This window comes from Athene noctua, chromosome 3 (genome assembly GCF_965140245.1).
Source record: "Athene noctua chromosome 3, bAthNoc1.hap1.1, whole genome shotgun sequence".
Classification (NCBI taxonomy): domain Eukaryota; kingdom Metazoa; phylum Chordata; class Aves; order Strigiformes; family Strigidae; genus Athene; species Athene noctua.
This window is the reverse complement of record NC_134039.1, coordinates 27,860,264-27,877,461: the sequence shown is the minus strand read 5'-3', so window position 1 is coordinate 27,877,461 and position 17,198 is coordinate 27,860,264.

Below are 17,198 nucleotides of genomic sequence, written 5' to 3'. Positions count from 1 at the left end.
GTACAATTCAGTGCTTCCCTAGCAAGTCTCATAGATTCCAACAAAACTCAAGGTCCTGTTTGCATCTGTAATTCAACTGAAAAAAATGGACCTGTACCCATTAATTGCTCCACAGTAACTTGAGCCAAGGGATCATTTGGTGGTCGCGGCTGGTGTGCGGATATTTCGCAGGCACGCTGCCAGTGAGCTTGCCATAACAGTAATTGTGACTGAGTTAAAATCAACCGCATAACACCTTTTATATCTTCAGGACACAACAACCCGCGACCTCAAATATAATTTAACATTTTTCTAGTTGTTTCACAATGAAGCCCTGACTCATTAACCGTGTTACGTAGCTGACTTAAAAGTTTCCAATCAAGGGGCTCATGATGACCAGCCATACCTCCCGCACCATCCATTTCATACATAACAGGGAAGGCATGAGCTGGATCAAGATCTCTAAGTATATCAAACTGATTTTCTGATTATGCATGGTGAGCGATTTCATCCCAATTTATTTGCATGGACGAGGGAGGAGTCTTACTCTCGGGAGGAGTTTTACTTCCGGCTATCGGCTCTGAATCCGGCAGTGCAAGTACCCCATTTTCGTTTTCGTAATTTCGTTCCGGTGCTATCGGTGCTGAGGGAACCGAGGGGGGCGCCTGTGGCCCCGGCTGTTCCAATGGCTCCAGTGCCACAGGGGCTGAAGGAGCCAAGGGAGCCGAGGGGGGCGTCCGCGGAATTTGCAGCCCCAGCGGCTCCAGCGGCCCCGGCGCTGCTTGCGGCGGTTGTTTCGGCAGCACTACTGGCACGGGAATACCAGATGGGGGGGGGTGAGAAATAGTCTGCGGCCGCTGTAATGCGCCATGCATTTTTATCTGTTCCCTCCAACCTTACAGTAGTGGCCGCAGCTATTTTCTGTTCTGCCTTATGTTGTTTAATAGCATTAGCCAACTCCCGCCACGACAGCATTAAATTTTTTGCCACTTTATCCTCATCTATCACCATATTCCATAATATATCCCCAAAATCGTGCCATTCTGACTCCTCAAACAATAAATCTGGCTCTGTAAAGTGCCCCTTAGCCTTGCCTAGAGGTATCAGCGTGGCTAAGTCTTTTAACGGACCTACTCCCCGCTTTTCTAAAAAGCGCTGTAAAAGTTTGAGGGCTACCTCTTGTTCCATTGTCCTGCCCGGGCAGACTTCTTTTAATTCCTTTCCTGTATCGTAGCTTGACGACCTTCAGTAATATCCGATCAGTAGCTAACGACCAGTGCTGGATTTTCCTAGGTTTCCCCAAATTCAGCCTTCATTATATAATTCCTTATGGCCTTTCCTGGATATACCACTTCGGCCTATTCCTTAGTAGCCCTCTCGGTTCGCAATATCTCCTGAAGCAATATTGTGGATCTGCTGCTCCAATGTCAGACTTACAAATCCCGGCGCTTCAGGAGACAGCACACATCTCCTGCACCAGGCAGTGACCTTCTCGCCTTCCTGCTCCGAAAATCCGTTCCCTCCCTTCCCGAGATCCGTTTGGTGGAAAAGCAGAGTTCAGGTAACCCTGTTCAGTGCGCCACTTGCGACGGGCGGAGGAAGCAAGCAGCCGATTCAACGTGAATGATAGAGCAAGCTTCGATTTTATTGAAAGAAATCACACCTTATATAAGCACTCTACAATACACTACTCGCAAATCTATTGGATACGTGTAAAAGGTTACATTATAATATCTCAGCCATTGGATACATCTAAAGGGTTACATTATAATATCCCAACCCCTTGTGGTATTTCAGGTATGCATCAACACCTTTCTTCCTTTGAACTTGTTTTTTTTTCCCAGGGCTGTTTTTCAATCACCCCCAAGGCCATAATGGGCCTCAGTTTATCTCTTTGCTCTCATAACAGTCCTTGTTAGCATCACTGAGCCCTGAATATCCTTCCTTGTTAGCATAACTGTACCCTGGGTTTTTTCCTCTGTTTACCTCAGGTGGCTGTGACCAGCTCCTGCAGGGAGCTATGGCCAACCAGCTCCTGCAGGGAGCTATGGCCTTGTTCTACTAGCCATTCTCCAACAAGCTAGCTCAGTAGTCTTTAAACCCTGTATCTCAGTATTTCCAGTTCCCTGAATTAAGGATTTTCATGCTATCTTCCAAAGTAGCAAGTAGGGAAATCTAAGATCTTTGTCAGATCTGGATTATGAGGAAAGCATTGTCTAGAGCAACTGAAGTATGTTTCATTATGCATTTTTCTGTCTCCCTGGATGACTACTACCTTTTCCTTTGGTCAAGTCTTTTATCCACAATCTTCTCGAATCCTCTCTGACCATACTAACAAATAACATATCAGGGAGCCTTTCCTTTTGCTTGCCCAAGCTCTTATGTGTCCTCTGCCCCATGGCTCTTCTAGCACTCCCCACAGTTCCTATTTCAGAAGTGGATGTTCTCTTCCCCATGCTTCCCATTCCCTAACCAACAGCACAAACTATAGCCCACAGAGCTGTCTCTCAAGGATAGTTTCCATTTTCCCCAGTCCACCACCACATACTACCATCCTGTTTGTCTTCAAGGACAGGGATTTCTATTGAAGTACCTCTCTCTGGTAACTCCTTCTGTTCCCTCCACTGGGCCAGATACCTAACTAAGGCAGGAATTCTCTCCAGATGCAACCAGGTTATACCATTATCTTCTGACATATCTTTCACTTACCATTCAGCTCCACAACTCACCTTGATATAAGCCAGCAAATATTTGGTGTTTTTTCATCACTCTAAGAGTTCAAATACACCCAGTCTAGCAGATGGACCTGTGGGCTGACACCAGCAAGCTGATCCTTGACCACCCTGCCAGCAAAACAACCATTCTGCCATTATTAGCATTGAGCAGTGAGAACGCATGTCCAGTTAAACACTGAAAAAATAATATTGGGCTTTCAGAAACCATTTCTTAATGATCTTTCACAACCCTCCAGAAAAAACTCATTAGCAGTAGCAGAAACCCTGGAGCTGTGCAGAACACATCCAGCATGTGTCGAAGGAGACCATTAGTTTGCTTTCTGATGAAAGAGGCCCATGAGTCATAATGCAGGAGCCATTTGCAGGCCAGCAGAGATTTTGAGAATAGTAGGAAAAGACTAAGCACTCTAAGTGGAAACCCAGCAGCAATAGGGAAATCACAAAAGGGGTAGCTGTAGACATTCTGAACTGAGAACAAACAAGCAGAAGGTCAGGTTTAATGTTTTTCAGCTTTTGAGACAGAATGCCAGTTTAAGTTAATTTGGATGAAATGGGAGCATGCAGTACAAAATGATCTCTGCTACTGGAGATCTCTTCACAGAGAAGAGTTCAGGACCTTTGTATGAACTTGGCCAGAACGTGTTCAAAGTTATTGTCTTTCTCTTTTGCTAAAGCAATGATTTTACTTTTCCAGTGAGCAAAGTTCAAGTAGGAGTTATTCTGCCCTCATCCACTCAGTGCAAAACTAAAACATCCAAATGAATGGATGTTAAAACGTCTTCAGGATGTTCTAAATATTTTTCAAATTCTTATGTCTCCAACTCCATCCAAATAATGGAGCTGGAGATGCCACACCAAGAAACTGGCTTTTACCTCTGCAAAATCACACTTGAAATTTTGACCTAGATGACTTTTACATTTACATTCCTCAGGTACCCTTACTTTTAATGATGCTCAGGAACATTTAAGAGATTCAACTGCTTGTGTCTCTCTGTTCCACCTTCTACTTCTCTCAGAGTCAGCCTTAATCTTCTCCAGGGAACAAATTCTTGCAAAGTACCAGGTATGCTCAGCTGACATTTAACGGAACAGAAATGGGGGATGCTCAGCCTCCTAAAATATCGGCTTATATCTTTTTAGGACTTGCCAAATATACTGATATATGATGTGGAGTAATTGGAATTAGGACAAATCCTCACAGTGATTTTGTTTGAGCTAACCTGGAACAAGAACTAAATTCTTCAGAGCTGATGGCTATCCTGAGGCTCCTTGCTTCTAATTCTCCTATCAGACACATTTCTCCCAGTATCTGGTTTGGTTTTTGTTTTGTTTTGTTTTGTTTTGTTTTTGTTTTTTAAACATAAAACCTACCTTGTTTCCAGTCAAAAGAGTTAAATTAAGGCTGAATATTGCACTGCCCAGTGTCAAGATTTTATAAAAGGCTCACATTCTGGTTTCTTGTCATCTTAGCTAGCTATCAAACAAGTGAAGAAAAAATGTTGCTTATGAAATCTAAATGCCAGAAAGGCATGATTCGCGGAAAAAGACTCTACAACTTGAATAGAGTTATACAGCAGGTATGTTTACTCCGGCGCCGGGGTGCAAAGGGATTTCTCCACAAAGCTTGCACACCCACCGCACATTTTACCGAAAACTTATAGAGTGTGGATATCCATATTCATTGCATGACATAACACAAACATACATATGCATGAATAGGGCTGGGTTAGTTAGAAAGCATGGTGTCAGCAGTTTAGTTAACTTTGCACCTGCACATTGCCTCCTGGTGGGCATCTTCGGGGGTCTTTGGGAGGAAGGCTCGTAGTCTTTCTCACCTTGTTTTTTTTCCCCGGAGCATGTGCAGATTCTCTTGGCCAGTTTCTTGAATAATAAGAATGATTTTCAGATGGTTTACTTTCTGTCTTATCTAAGAGAACCAATAGAACTTCCACCATTTGTATATGGCTATCTTTACTCATTAGCAAAATTCCAACTAGTTAGAGCCACCTGTTACTCAAGGACAAAAGTATAATATTTTGCTGAACATTGTAATTTTCACAGTGAACTGCTTTGTTTTGATGAACACAGTAGTCCTTGGTAAAATTCCACAGAACAGTCTGGGCAAGCAGGATTCTTAGCAATATTTTAAAAAATACTATAACTTGCTATAAGCAAGTAAATAAGTTGCTAAGCAGTTTTCTATAAGTAAATAAGTAAATAGATCTCAAAACAAGTAATCATTTGTCTGTGTCAGGCAAATGAAAGAAAGTCCCACCTTATTTTGATCCCAAAATTAAGCTGCATGATGTTCAAAGAGCATTTAGGACTGATGATATCTGCTGGCCTTCCATAGCTATTTTCTTGTGGAGTTTGTCTCCTGTAAGTGAGCAACATTCCCACACATTCACAGAAGTTATCTTTGGTCTTGTATAAAGTGGCATTCACCTCCCAAACTTGCCTGTTTGCAGATGTAGAAAGCAAAAGAAGAGGATAGGTGCAAGCGCAGCAGGATGTTAAAGAAATCACAAGTGTGTACCTTAGATGGTCCATGTCCTCTTCATCCAAAGAGGAGAGCATAGAACACAAACCTGATGCATACCTTCTCATGGTTTTATTCTGAGAAGCTATTTTAAAGCCCAAAGAAGGGTCTTAAATCTGCCAATGGTAATTAAACATTTTCAGATTGCATATTCATCTCTGTCTATACCTGGTGAGAAATATTCCTTACCGTAGGTTGATCTTCCATATTACGAGGTTGTTGCAAACATGAGTGGAGCTCTCCTTTTCATGTAGAGACTGAGGCCATGACCTCTTTTGTTCTCTGATATGCCTTTTAGCAGGAGTGGGTCAGACTCCCCTGAGCACCACGAACACAATTATGCACTTATCAGGCTGTCAAGAGAACAAATGTAAGACAGAGTAAAATGTTCTCTCTGCAGTTGCCAGAATTCCTTGGATGCTTTGAATGGAAGGCATTTTATGCCTTGCTCAAGCATGGCTGACATGGTCTTCATGTGCTGGCAGGGGCTGAGAGGTGTACAATGGCATGCTGTATCAACTCTGCATGGAAGACACTTCTGCCAAACAGAATAAGGAGTCTATTATTGAAATCCGCATGATCACTGGTGCTTTCTCCATGAACTCTCACTCTCTCTCTCTTCTTGCCACCCAAGATGTATATCCAGGGTAAAGCTGCTGGCAGGATCATTCCACCTGATTTATTACCTCGGTCTGTTCAAACCCTAAATATGGATGGAGGCAGGCTAGAAGAGATAAAGAAAGTAGCCAGTGTAATACTATGAGGTTTCATTTTTCCTACTCACACAGCATGTGCCTCAGGAAAAGCAGAGAATAATGATCATGGCAGCCTTGTTTTAAGTCGGGTTTGCTTTTGTGAACAGAAATTAGCAGGCAAAACAAATCCTTATTAAATGTTGAATGTTGTACATCCCTCTGCATTTATGTTTCAGAACACCTGGAATGTCCTGTGGAAGCTTTTGTAGCTCCCCGTAAGTGAGACAGAAAGGAAAAGAAAAAGAAAGTCACAGAAATCACAGTGCTTCAGGAACCAGAAGCCAAATACTCATAAAACAACCACAGCATCAAGGCTCGGAAGAACAGGATACAGATATTTCTTTTTTCTGAATCATCTGGAAGGTCCCAATCTACTCAGTCACCTGTGTCTCACCAAGTTCTGGAATTCCCCCATGCTCTATCCTCTCCTCCATGAAGTATCACAAAACCAGATGCTTCTCTGTATGCATGGCATTCTGAGTCAAGGATCCTTTCCCAGTGATGGGACCACTAAACTGTGAATCAAAAAGTTACAAGAACTCTTAAAAACAAAGCTTCTCACATTGCCACTTCTTGAACTCTGTTCCTTGGGAGACCAGATTAGTGAATGTATAAAAGCTCTCTGGCAAATACAAACTTACTACATGTGGCTTCTGTGTATACAAATACTAGCTTTGTGCAGACAAACAATAATACGTAAATGATGAACAAGTAGGAATTTGCATGATAAGACAAAGGGAGAATGCTGTACAAATACATATGTGAGCATCTGAGTCCACAATATCTGTGCAGCTACTGAATGTTGCAATAGGGTGAAAGAAAGCATGCGTAGGACCAAATGGCAAACTATGAGGGAACAGGCTGCTCGCATGCATGAGACAGAACTTGACAATGAGAAGAGACATGTTAACACAGAAGCTAAAAATGGGAAGCAAACAAGTCTGCCATGAAAAGGAGAAGAGGCAGAACAATGCATCGCACTGCAGAGGTTTCTAGAGTCTGAGAAGTGACAGGGCCATTAAAGGAATGTCCTGTTGGAAGAAAGTGGAATCTGGGTCCATTTCCCCGACATGTCGTCTTCTGCTTTCTTATAGAGCTTAGGACAGCTGTCTCCAACACAAAATTTCAGAGTACGTAATTATTTTTCTTTAAAAAAGAAAATTAGCTAGTAACAGACTGAAAGGAAAAACAGAAAAACTGTAATTCATAGAAACAGTGTGAAGTCAGTTTAGAAATATTTCATTAGAAGTACAGGAAATCTGTGGCACACATTTAAGCGGACAAGGGGAAAAACAGTGTACTAGTACTAATGGTGAGCTATGTGACTATGTCTGTAAGGATCTTCCAAAAACTAGACCAGACAGGGCTGGCAGAATCAATGAATGGAAATTACAGCCAGCCCTAGGGGAAAGGACTGTGGTCTAGATTTTGTATGCTGTTCTGAATACAGCCATACTTAAGCTTGTGCTTAAGGGTTTCAGCAAAACAAGATTAAAATACTGCCACTGTGCATCCAAAGAGACTGTAATTGGGACTAGACTCCCAGGATAGCACATAAGCATGAAAAATTTTCTGCCTCTTCTTTTTGATCATATTTATTTATTTATTTATTTTAAATGCTCATATTAGTTTAATTTACATGTCACAGACAACCTGATCTATATTCAGAAAGAACATTATGTCCTCCTCAGATGTCAAAGTAATTTTGTCTCTCAAACTGAGTTGGAGTCAGACATAAAGGATGCAATGCATGTGTCTCCCATTAAAGTGTTAATCTGTAACATCTGCAGTTCACAGAAGTTTCTATACTTTGAAATAAACTGAAACTTTCCTATTCCGCTGCTATGCTGTGCTTACTTGCAAATTGTTTTTCTAACTTGGCTTCCAATTTTGAAAAAAAATGCAATTTAGACTTGTTACCTGACAGGCTTAATTTAATTTCCTGCTCAATCACAGATGCCCTGAGTGTCTCTATGTCCTGGTTTAGCCAAGATAGAGTCAAGGTATTTTTTTCCTCCAGCAGAGAGAGAGGGGGAAGGGATCTCCAGACGGGTTATTCATACCATGCTGATGTCAGGTCCAGGGGCGGAGCCTTTTTACTTTCGCTTCTGGTTTTTGGGATTGCTTACTCCCGGCGGGTTTGCTCCTTGACCATCTAGCGGTATTTCTCTGTATATTGTTTGTCTTGTTCACTGTTATTGCTGTTTATTGTTATTATCATTGCTACTGTTGTTGTTCAGATTGTTCTATCACTCTGTTGTATTAAATTCCTTGTTACTTTAGCCCGGGTCTGTGCCTAACTTCCAGCCCGACCGGCCGCGGGTGGGGGAGGGGCAACGGCAACGTGCTCTCCGATTCCGGCAGGAGCTAAACATGCACATAAAAAATTGGTGCCCAACGTGGGGCAGACCCTGACCAGAGTGTGATAGAGCAATCTGTTGGGTGTAATCTTTCTGTTTGTATTCGTGTTTATTTGATAAGAAAATGTTTGCAATGCTGGCCCATTTGCTTGCACGGTGGGGCTGGATTAATCCTTATATCCAGTGTATAATCCCAGTGGTGGCGTTTGTTATCGGTGGAAAAAGTATAAAAGGTCTTATGTTGTTATAAGGGGTATCGAACGTTTATGCTGCTTTTGTATCACTGTGCGGGGGGGCGGGCCGGTACCTGTTTGCCGTTTGGGCTTTTGTTAGGGGTACCACCCCCGTTGTGGGTGAGCCAGGGGAAGAGATCCTCTTCGCTTTGGGGAGTTTAAATTATCCTTGGAGCCTGCAGGACACTGTGATTGCAGCACTATGCCTTCTGAATGCCTGCCTGATTTCGGTTTTGGCCAGTTGGCACTTCTCTAACAATAGCAGTGCCCGGAAACCTGCCCTGTGGTCAGATGATAGTGAGTAGCAAGGGGTGTGGGAAAAGATGGGCAAAGGCCTGAGTCAGTGGGCACCCCCAATACTTTGGAACTTCACTCCTGAGCAAATGCAGAGCCCTGAGAAGCTGATGGAGTGCTTAGAAAGGGTGTGTTACCAAACTGGCGAAACCCAGGAGACACAAATCGCTGCAATGTGTTGGGGACTTGCCCATGCATACCGTGTCCTCTTTAATACCACCCGCTGCCCTCAAATGGAAGAAAAGGCCACACAAACAATATCTGAACCGGGGGCACAGGCAGAGCCAGTCTCAGTTGCCTCCACCAGCACACAAACTGAGCCAGAGAGCCAGGCAGTGCCAGTGTCAGTCGCGTCCACCAGCACGCAGACTGGGCCAGAGAGCCAGGCAGTGCCAGTGTCAGTCACCCCGATACAGAAAACAAAATATGCCAGAAAGCCTGTTCGCAGAGTGAGGGGTGGACCTTACTACTGACACCATTGCAGAGATCATCCACGGATGTGAGACATGTGCCACAATCAAACATGCCAAGCGGGTGAAGCCCCAGAGAAATGGAGAGCGATGGCTGAAATATAGATATGGAGAGGCGTGGCAGATCGACTACATCACACTGCCACAGACCCGCCACAGGAAGCGCCACGTGCTCACAATGGTGGAAGTAACCACTGGATGGTTGGAAGCTTACCCAGCACCCCACGCCACCGCCCGAAACACCATCCTGGGCCTTGAAACCCAAGTCCTGTGGCGACACGGCACCCCAGAGAGAATTGAGTCAGACAACGGGACCCACTTCTGTAACAACCTCATAATTGAGGTTATAATATTCTGGGGAGAAGAACACGGCATTGAGTGGGTCTACCATATCCCCTACCACACACCAGCCTCTGGAAAGATCGAGCGCTACAATGGACTGTTAAAAACCACATTGAAAGCACTGGGCGGTGAGACCTTCAAAGACTGGGGCATGCATCTAGCAAAGGCCAGCTGGCTAGTCAACACAAGAGGGTCTGCCAGTCGAGCTGGCCTGGCTCAGTCGAAACCTCCACGTGCTGTAGATGGGGATAAAGTCCCTGTGGTGCGCATGAGGAATATATTGGGAAAAATGGTCTGGTTTAGTCCTGCGCCAGGTAAAGGTAAAGACAAACCCATCCACGGGATTGCTTTTGCCCAAGGACCTGGGTGCACCTGGTGGGTGATGCAGGACAATGGAGAGGTCCGATGCGTACCACAGGGGGACTTGATTCTGGGTGAGAACATGCCTTAAATTATGCTGTGCCTGTGTAAATTATTACTTTGTTATTGTTAACCGCTAAATGGCAGCTGGACATGACGCAGATGGTATAAAATAAAGGGGTGGATTATGTCCTGGTTTAGCTAAGATAGAGTCAAGTTTTTCCCCAGCAGAGAGAGAGGGGGAAGGGATCTCCAGCCGAGTTATTCATACCATGCTGGCGTCAGGTCCAGGGGCGGAACATTTTTACTTTCGCTTCTGGTTTTTGGGATTGCTTACACGCGGCGGGTTTGCTCCTTGACCATCTAGCGGTATTTCTCTGTATATCTTTTGTCTTGTTCACTGTTATTGCTGTTCATTATTATTATCATTGTTACTGTTGTTGTTCAGATTGTTCTATCACTCTATCGTATTAAATTCCTTGTTATTTTAGCCCGGGTCTGTGCCTAACTTCCAGCCCGACCGGCCGCGGGTGGGGGAGGGGCAACGGCAACATGCTCTCCGATTCCGGCAGGAGCTAAACTTGCACACTCTAAGGAAGCCACGCAGGTTGAGATTTAAGAAATAGTTTTGAGCTTTGCTTCCCTTGAAAACACTCTGTAGATCTGCCCTTAGTCTCTATGACTACCTATAATACATATGCAATGATATCGATATAGAATCCCCTTGGAAGTAGCTCACAGTGGATTAAGATTTTTCTGCCTACCAGCTATTCATTATGGACCTTCTCCTGTCTCTGTAACCAACCTGTGTTACGAGGTTGTATGAGCATGACAACCTAATGTATAGTCTGCTTCAGTACAAAATTAGCTAGTTTAGCCTGAATTGTTACTGAAGGTGGGATGGGCTATTGTCACAGCTCAGGGAGCTGAGCGAGATATAATGCCTGGAAGATGGCCTATTCAATAGTAAACAGTAGAAAAGAGGATGGGGCAAGTAATAGCTCGATCAGCTACACCTCTGTTTGCATGCAGAGGACATCCCTGCCTTTTAGACACCGTCATGATCCTCGGTACCAAGAAGGCATAAGCAGGATGAGAGTAGATAGGTTAGGAATATAGTACACTGGAACAAAGTACAAGCAAGTTGGTGTCTGGCCTGAACAAGAAGAATTACCTAGACAGCAGTATCAAGAAGGAACACAGTGAGAACTTAAGTGTGTGTGTCAGGGTGTGGATGGAAGCTGAGGGCAGACCAAGCTAAAGAGCATGGCAAGAAGATAGTCAAAAGCTGGGGCAAAGATGAGGAACAGGCATTTGTGGTGATGATATGGCACCCTAAGAACAAAAACCATGGCTAGGAGTACATGTTGGACAAACAGTTGCTTGTTAATTGGCTTCATACAACAGATCAGACTGTTCCCTTGGTGGGGTTTTAGTCCCCTGGAAGCACAACTACTGCCAGGCACCAGCTGTAGAACTTGGTTGCCTCTGCAGGGTCCAGCAGAAGAGCAATGCAACCTATATAAGCACCATACTAGAAGAGCATTTCCTTTCACAAGAATGAAATACATTACTGGGAAAAAAAAAAAAAAAAACGCTTCTGCCAAAGCTCTGCAAATCAAGGACTATGTCTGAGAGATCCTCTTTGTGTTATAAGCATCTGACTCTCCTCTCAGGCTGCTCATAACTATTTGCTAGGTATGTGAGATCGGTAGATAGCGCAAAAAATATCCCTTGTGGGATTTTGTATCAACATTAATTTTCAGTCAAAGCAGCAAGTGTTCCAGAAGTGGGATCTGTTAGAAAATAAAAATAAAACAATAGATCCTTCTCATTCAAATACATTCTGCCCTAAATATTTTGTATAACAGGAACTTAATTTTGGATGTATTTGCGATGCCTCTTACACATCACTGACGTTTTAATTAGTCCTTCCCCTCCCCTCCAAAAGATAAGGTGTGTTTGCAGTCACAGATTGCAAGCAGGTGGCCTGGTTTTGCTGACAAATCTGACTTCCAATGAGCTCCCATACTAGTAGCTGTTTTCTTTAATGAGGTCCTTATACCAAGCATAGGGACTGCTTATGAAAAGTGCTTTTAATGAGGTCAGTATTACCACTCAGCATTTGGTTGACCCTGTGGGAATGTAAGAATGAACTTTAGTGCTGCAGTATTAGCAGATCTCTTGATACTTACCACGAGTGTAATGAAACCTTGTGTCTTCTTCATTTTGCAGCTCTTGGAGCCTTGTGACTATTTGAGAATTCTAATTTGCAGTAAAAAGAAACCAGACTGAAGGTCTGACAGCATCTTAATTGGACTTAAGCAAGTATTTAACCGATCCCTCAGGAATCAGATCTTTTAATGTTAAAGAACAACAACAACAAAAAAGATGAATAGTAATTATTTTGAAGTTCTTCTGTTTCTCAGTTCTACTTCTTCAATTACTTAAGATGGCTTGATTTTTTTTACTGCAGAACTTCAAACCACCAAGCATAAATTAGCACATACGTAAATCCTCATGGAACTAAAACCCAAATAAGTTGAACTATGGAGAAATAGTTTGTAGTAATTTAGACAGGTTTCATAAAAAGTATTAGTGATTAGCTAATGTTCCATTGTGGCTTTCCTGGAACTCATATTAGAGTCTTTTGAACACAACAGACCATGAGATAACAGGCAAAAAATAATTCAGATTGGAAGATAGCAATGAAAACTGAACAGGTTAATGCAACTCACCTGAGACAACAAGGCCAAATTTCTTGCTGATAATAATTCTGTATAGGAAAAAATGTACGTGAAGGAAATGCAGCAGTTGCAGCACAGGACAGAGCTATTAACAGGAGTGCAGCTCTCTCATGTTCAAAGCAGTCACGAGTGACAGCTTCCAATAATTGTCTAGGCATACTCAAAGGAAACAGAGCATGTCGAACTAAGATCAAGACCCAGCAACAAGAATTCCCCTGATGAAGGTCAAAAGCTGCATTACCATAATCCAGTGTTTTACAGAAGATCATTTTATCTTGCAGGTGAAAAAAGGAATGACTGATCCTATTGTTGTCAGAGATATTTTGGTGTACTGTGGAAATGATCTCCTCGTCCCTTGAAGTCAAGAGGAGTTTTATGGTTTATTCTAATAGACTCTGGGGCAGATGTTAAAGCATGCCAGAGCTTGCTTGCATGCATGTTCAGCAGAGCTGGGAAGAACACAAAAAAAGTACTTGCAAAAAATCTTGCCAAAACCCACTTCCAAACAATTAAATGGTGATTTTATTATTACTGTTACAGTCATCATCATCACCATCATCAATGCTACTGTGAATACTATGATCCAGTAGATCTTTGCAGATACCCTATAAGCACTTGTACTGGAAGAAATTATGCGGAAAATTAACATATTTTCAGTGGCTTTAGTAAATTCTTAGCAATGCAAACTTCAGGAATGTCTGTACCAAGAATTCAATAGTCAATTTTCAGCATGCAAAACCATACTGTATGTCCAATTTAAGACGTTTTAAAAAGCCATATTTTCCAGATGAGCAGTGCTCAGGTCTTCTACAGAAATGCTTTAGAATGCCTTATGTTCATGTCATGGTTTGAGCTCACAGAGCAACTGAGCACCACTCAGCCACTCATTTCCCCCTTCACCCCCAGTGCTGAGAAAGGGAAAATAAGCAAAGATGCCACACACTCTCCCGTTTCCCCCCAGTGCTGGGAAGGAATAAAGCAAAAGGCCCAGGAAATTGAGATAAGGACAGGGAGGGATGATCTCATCCTTTAAGGAACAGGCAAGAGATAGGCTCATTAGGGTAAGGAAAAAAAAAAAAAAAAGATTAATACAGACACTAGCAACAACAACACTTAACAGAGAGAGTATGACCTTGAGAAGCATTACCACATCTTGAAAACACCTTCCCCCATCTCTCCCTTCTTCCTGGGCTCAATTTTGCCTCGGTATCTCTACCTCCTCCACCCCAGCAGCAGAGGGGGCAGGGAATGGGGGATGCAGTCAGTCCCACCACTGCTTCCAGCTCAGGAGAGAACTTCTGGCATTCCTCCCCACTTCCAGGGTGGTTCCCCCACTCACAGGATACAGTCCTCCATAAACTAACTCCATCATGAGTCACTCCCGTGGGTGTGTGGGTCACCCCCACGTGTTGCAATCTTCCCAGCCCTGAATTACAAGAGCAGGACCTTCTTTCCACAGGGTCCTGGCCTTCTTCAGGTCACCTGGGTCGGCGTGGGACCCCGCACAGGGGGCAAATCATTATCTGCTCCACTCATGGATGGCAGTGGGGCGGAGGGGGGGGTGGGGGGGGGGGGGTGCAGCAGCCCTTCTGTCTCACCAAGGGATACAGGGGAGTCTCAGCTCCTGCACACCTTTCCTTCCCTTTTTCTTCCTTCCACTGACCTTGGTGTTTGCACAGATGTTCTCCTCACAACTCCCCCAACTCCTCGCGGGTTTCTCTTCTTAAATATGTTTTCACAGTTCAGCTTATTGGCCTGGCCTTGGTGCAAAGGCAGGTCTGATTTGGAGCCAGGAAAGCTGGAAGAAGTTTCTCACAGGGGTCACTGCTGTAGCCCCTTCCTCTGCTATCAAAAACCCACCACCATTCACTCAAACCAGGACAGTTCACTACTCACTTCTGAAAATACAGTCCTAGATTCCAAGAGTTAGGTTTGTTCAGTCAGAGATCAGAAACTATTTTTAAAGCATTTGCATTTCTCAAGTTTCAATCCCTAAAGTTAAAGGCCTGTTTTTCATTAATATTTCAACATCTTAGTAAATTGCCTAGTCCACAAATTGCCTAATTCACAAAGTCTTCAAGTAGATGTGGGATGCTTCTTGCCCAAAATGAACCCAGGAGACCATGCTAGAAATAAGAACCTTCAAGTTTCTCTGTACAATACACATGTGACTTCAAGAGTGCCTTTCATGGATGCAAATGAGAACAGAGATGTCATTTCAACTCTACAAACCTCAATGGATACACGTGATTTGTCTCCCCTCCTCCCTTCTCCTCCACTCTTCTTTGCTTTATTCATTTTCCTTCCTTCCTTCCTTCCTTCCTTCCTTCCTTCCTTCCTTCCTTCCTTCCTTCCTTCCTTCCTTCCTTTCTTTTATTTTTCTTTCCCTCTCTTATTTTTAGGATCTGCTCTCAGTTGAAAAGTTGCTTTGTATTCTCTGAAATATTTATAATTTTTTTTTAGAAGGCAAAATATCAAGACCCTTAGGAATCCCTGAATAAATGAGACTTGTAACAGTATTTTATCAGGCTAATTGCATGCTGCAAAAGATTTCAGGTTAAATCTGAAAATATATATTGCTCCAGGTTGCACTGTTATGAATGAATCCAGTAAGAATATACTTCTTCCTTATTATCTGGATTATTTCTCTGAACAAATAATAATAGTCTAATCATTGCCCTCAGATATATGCATGCAAGTCACTCTGAAGACAACAGGACTTTTGCATGCATATCCAAGGGCAAGGTTTTGCCTTATATTTTCAGTCATAAAGAGTATTTTAAGCCCATTTGTAATTACTAGTTCATCAAGAGCTGTTGGGTTTTTTTATTATTATTTTTGTGGATAAACTAGTAAAAATGTTTAATGTAATAGTGGAATATGTCATTCTGGCTGGCAGCAAGGCCAGTTTAACAAAAGCAACAGGCTATCGTTCCATTTCTTATTCATTATGAACATGACTGCATTCCGTTCATACAGGCTTAACTGTATGGCATGGGCACAGTATGGTGATATCCTGTTGGAATTCAGTTTGTTCTTCGAGTATGTAACAAAACTGAAAGTTTTGAACTGTATGTAACGAATATGTGCAACTTTTTTTTTTTTTTTTTTTTTTCTGTGCAAAGCAAGCTATATCATAGTAATATGTGACTGAAAATCCCTGTTATTCACTGGATTATCTATCTATCTATCTATCTATCTAGCTAGCTAGCTAGCTATCCTTGAAGTCTTTCCCACAATAAATTTGCTGAGGTTTTGATCAGCTTAATTTTAAATGCCTCAAGTGATAGCACATCAAGACTTCCCTTCTGCCATAACTGTTCTATAGTGTAAGCAATCCCAGTGTCAGGAACGTTCTCCGGTATAAAATAATGTATTTCTAAATTTTCCATCGTTTAGTAATGCTACATGTATATACAAGCCCTGTACAGCCCTACCACAAACAAGGCAACACGTTCAAGTGCTTATAGGCTGAAATTGTACCCTAACCTGCCCCCAAACACAGTTCTGTATCTCATTTGAGTGCCCACTGTTGCCCATGGCCCATCCCTGATCCCTGGTTGATGCTCAATGCCTGGGTCTGAGGCTGCCCCCAGTGCCCTGATCCCTGGCTGGAGTTGTGGGATGGGCCCTGATGCCAGGCTCTGTCCTGCTTTGTGGCTGTGTCATCAAGAGGTCTCTTCATCTCGTAGGTTCAATCCTTTTCTATATATTCTTGTCCTGTTATTAAACCTAAGTGTAAGAGAATGGGATAATTACTGTTCTGGGGATGAAGCTCTTACATGGGTTTATTGACCCTTTTTGATCTTCACATGAGATAATGAGATGACAATTGCTGTTGGACAGAGTCCTGCTGTGTGTCAAAATGACAGCAGCAGATCAGAAACCCTGAATTGTCAACAGGCAATGGCAAAGCACAGAGAGACCAGGACTGCTGTAACTGCAGCATGCTCCCTCACTCATTGCCCAGAGGGACATCTCCTGAGGAGCACAGCTGCTCCAGGACTGTGCTGTTCCGAATTTCACAAAGATAATGCAGGAGCATCTCAATTAAGAGAGAAAATTAATTATTGTCCATAGTTACACTTCCTGGGTCAGCTGCACTCCCTTTGTGTGGCTACAGCCATTCCTTTACTCTATGTGGTGGCAGAAAAGATGGTTTTACTTCTCACACCACCTCCAAACAAGCCTTCATGTCAGGTTGTTGTGGTTTGAAATCAGATGATAACCAATCAACACGTGGCCAGTTGTTCCAGTTGTTTACTCCCCCCCCCCCCCCCCCCCCCCCCCGTGAAATAGGGGAGGGAGAAAAGAATAAATTTGTAGGTTGAATTTTAAAAAAATAGTAACAAAACCAACAGTAACAGTAGTAAGTCCAAAATGG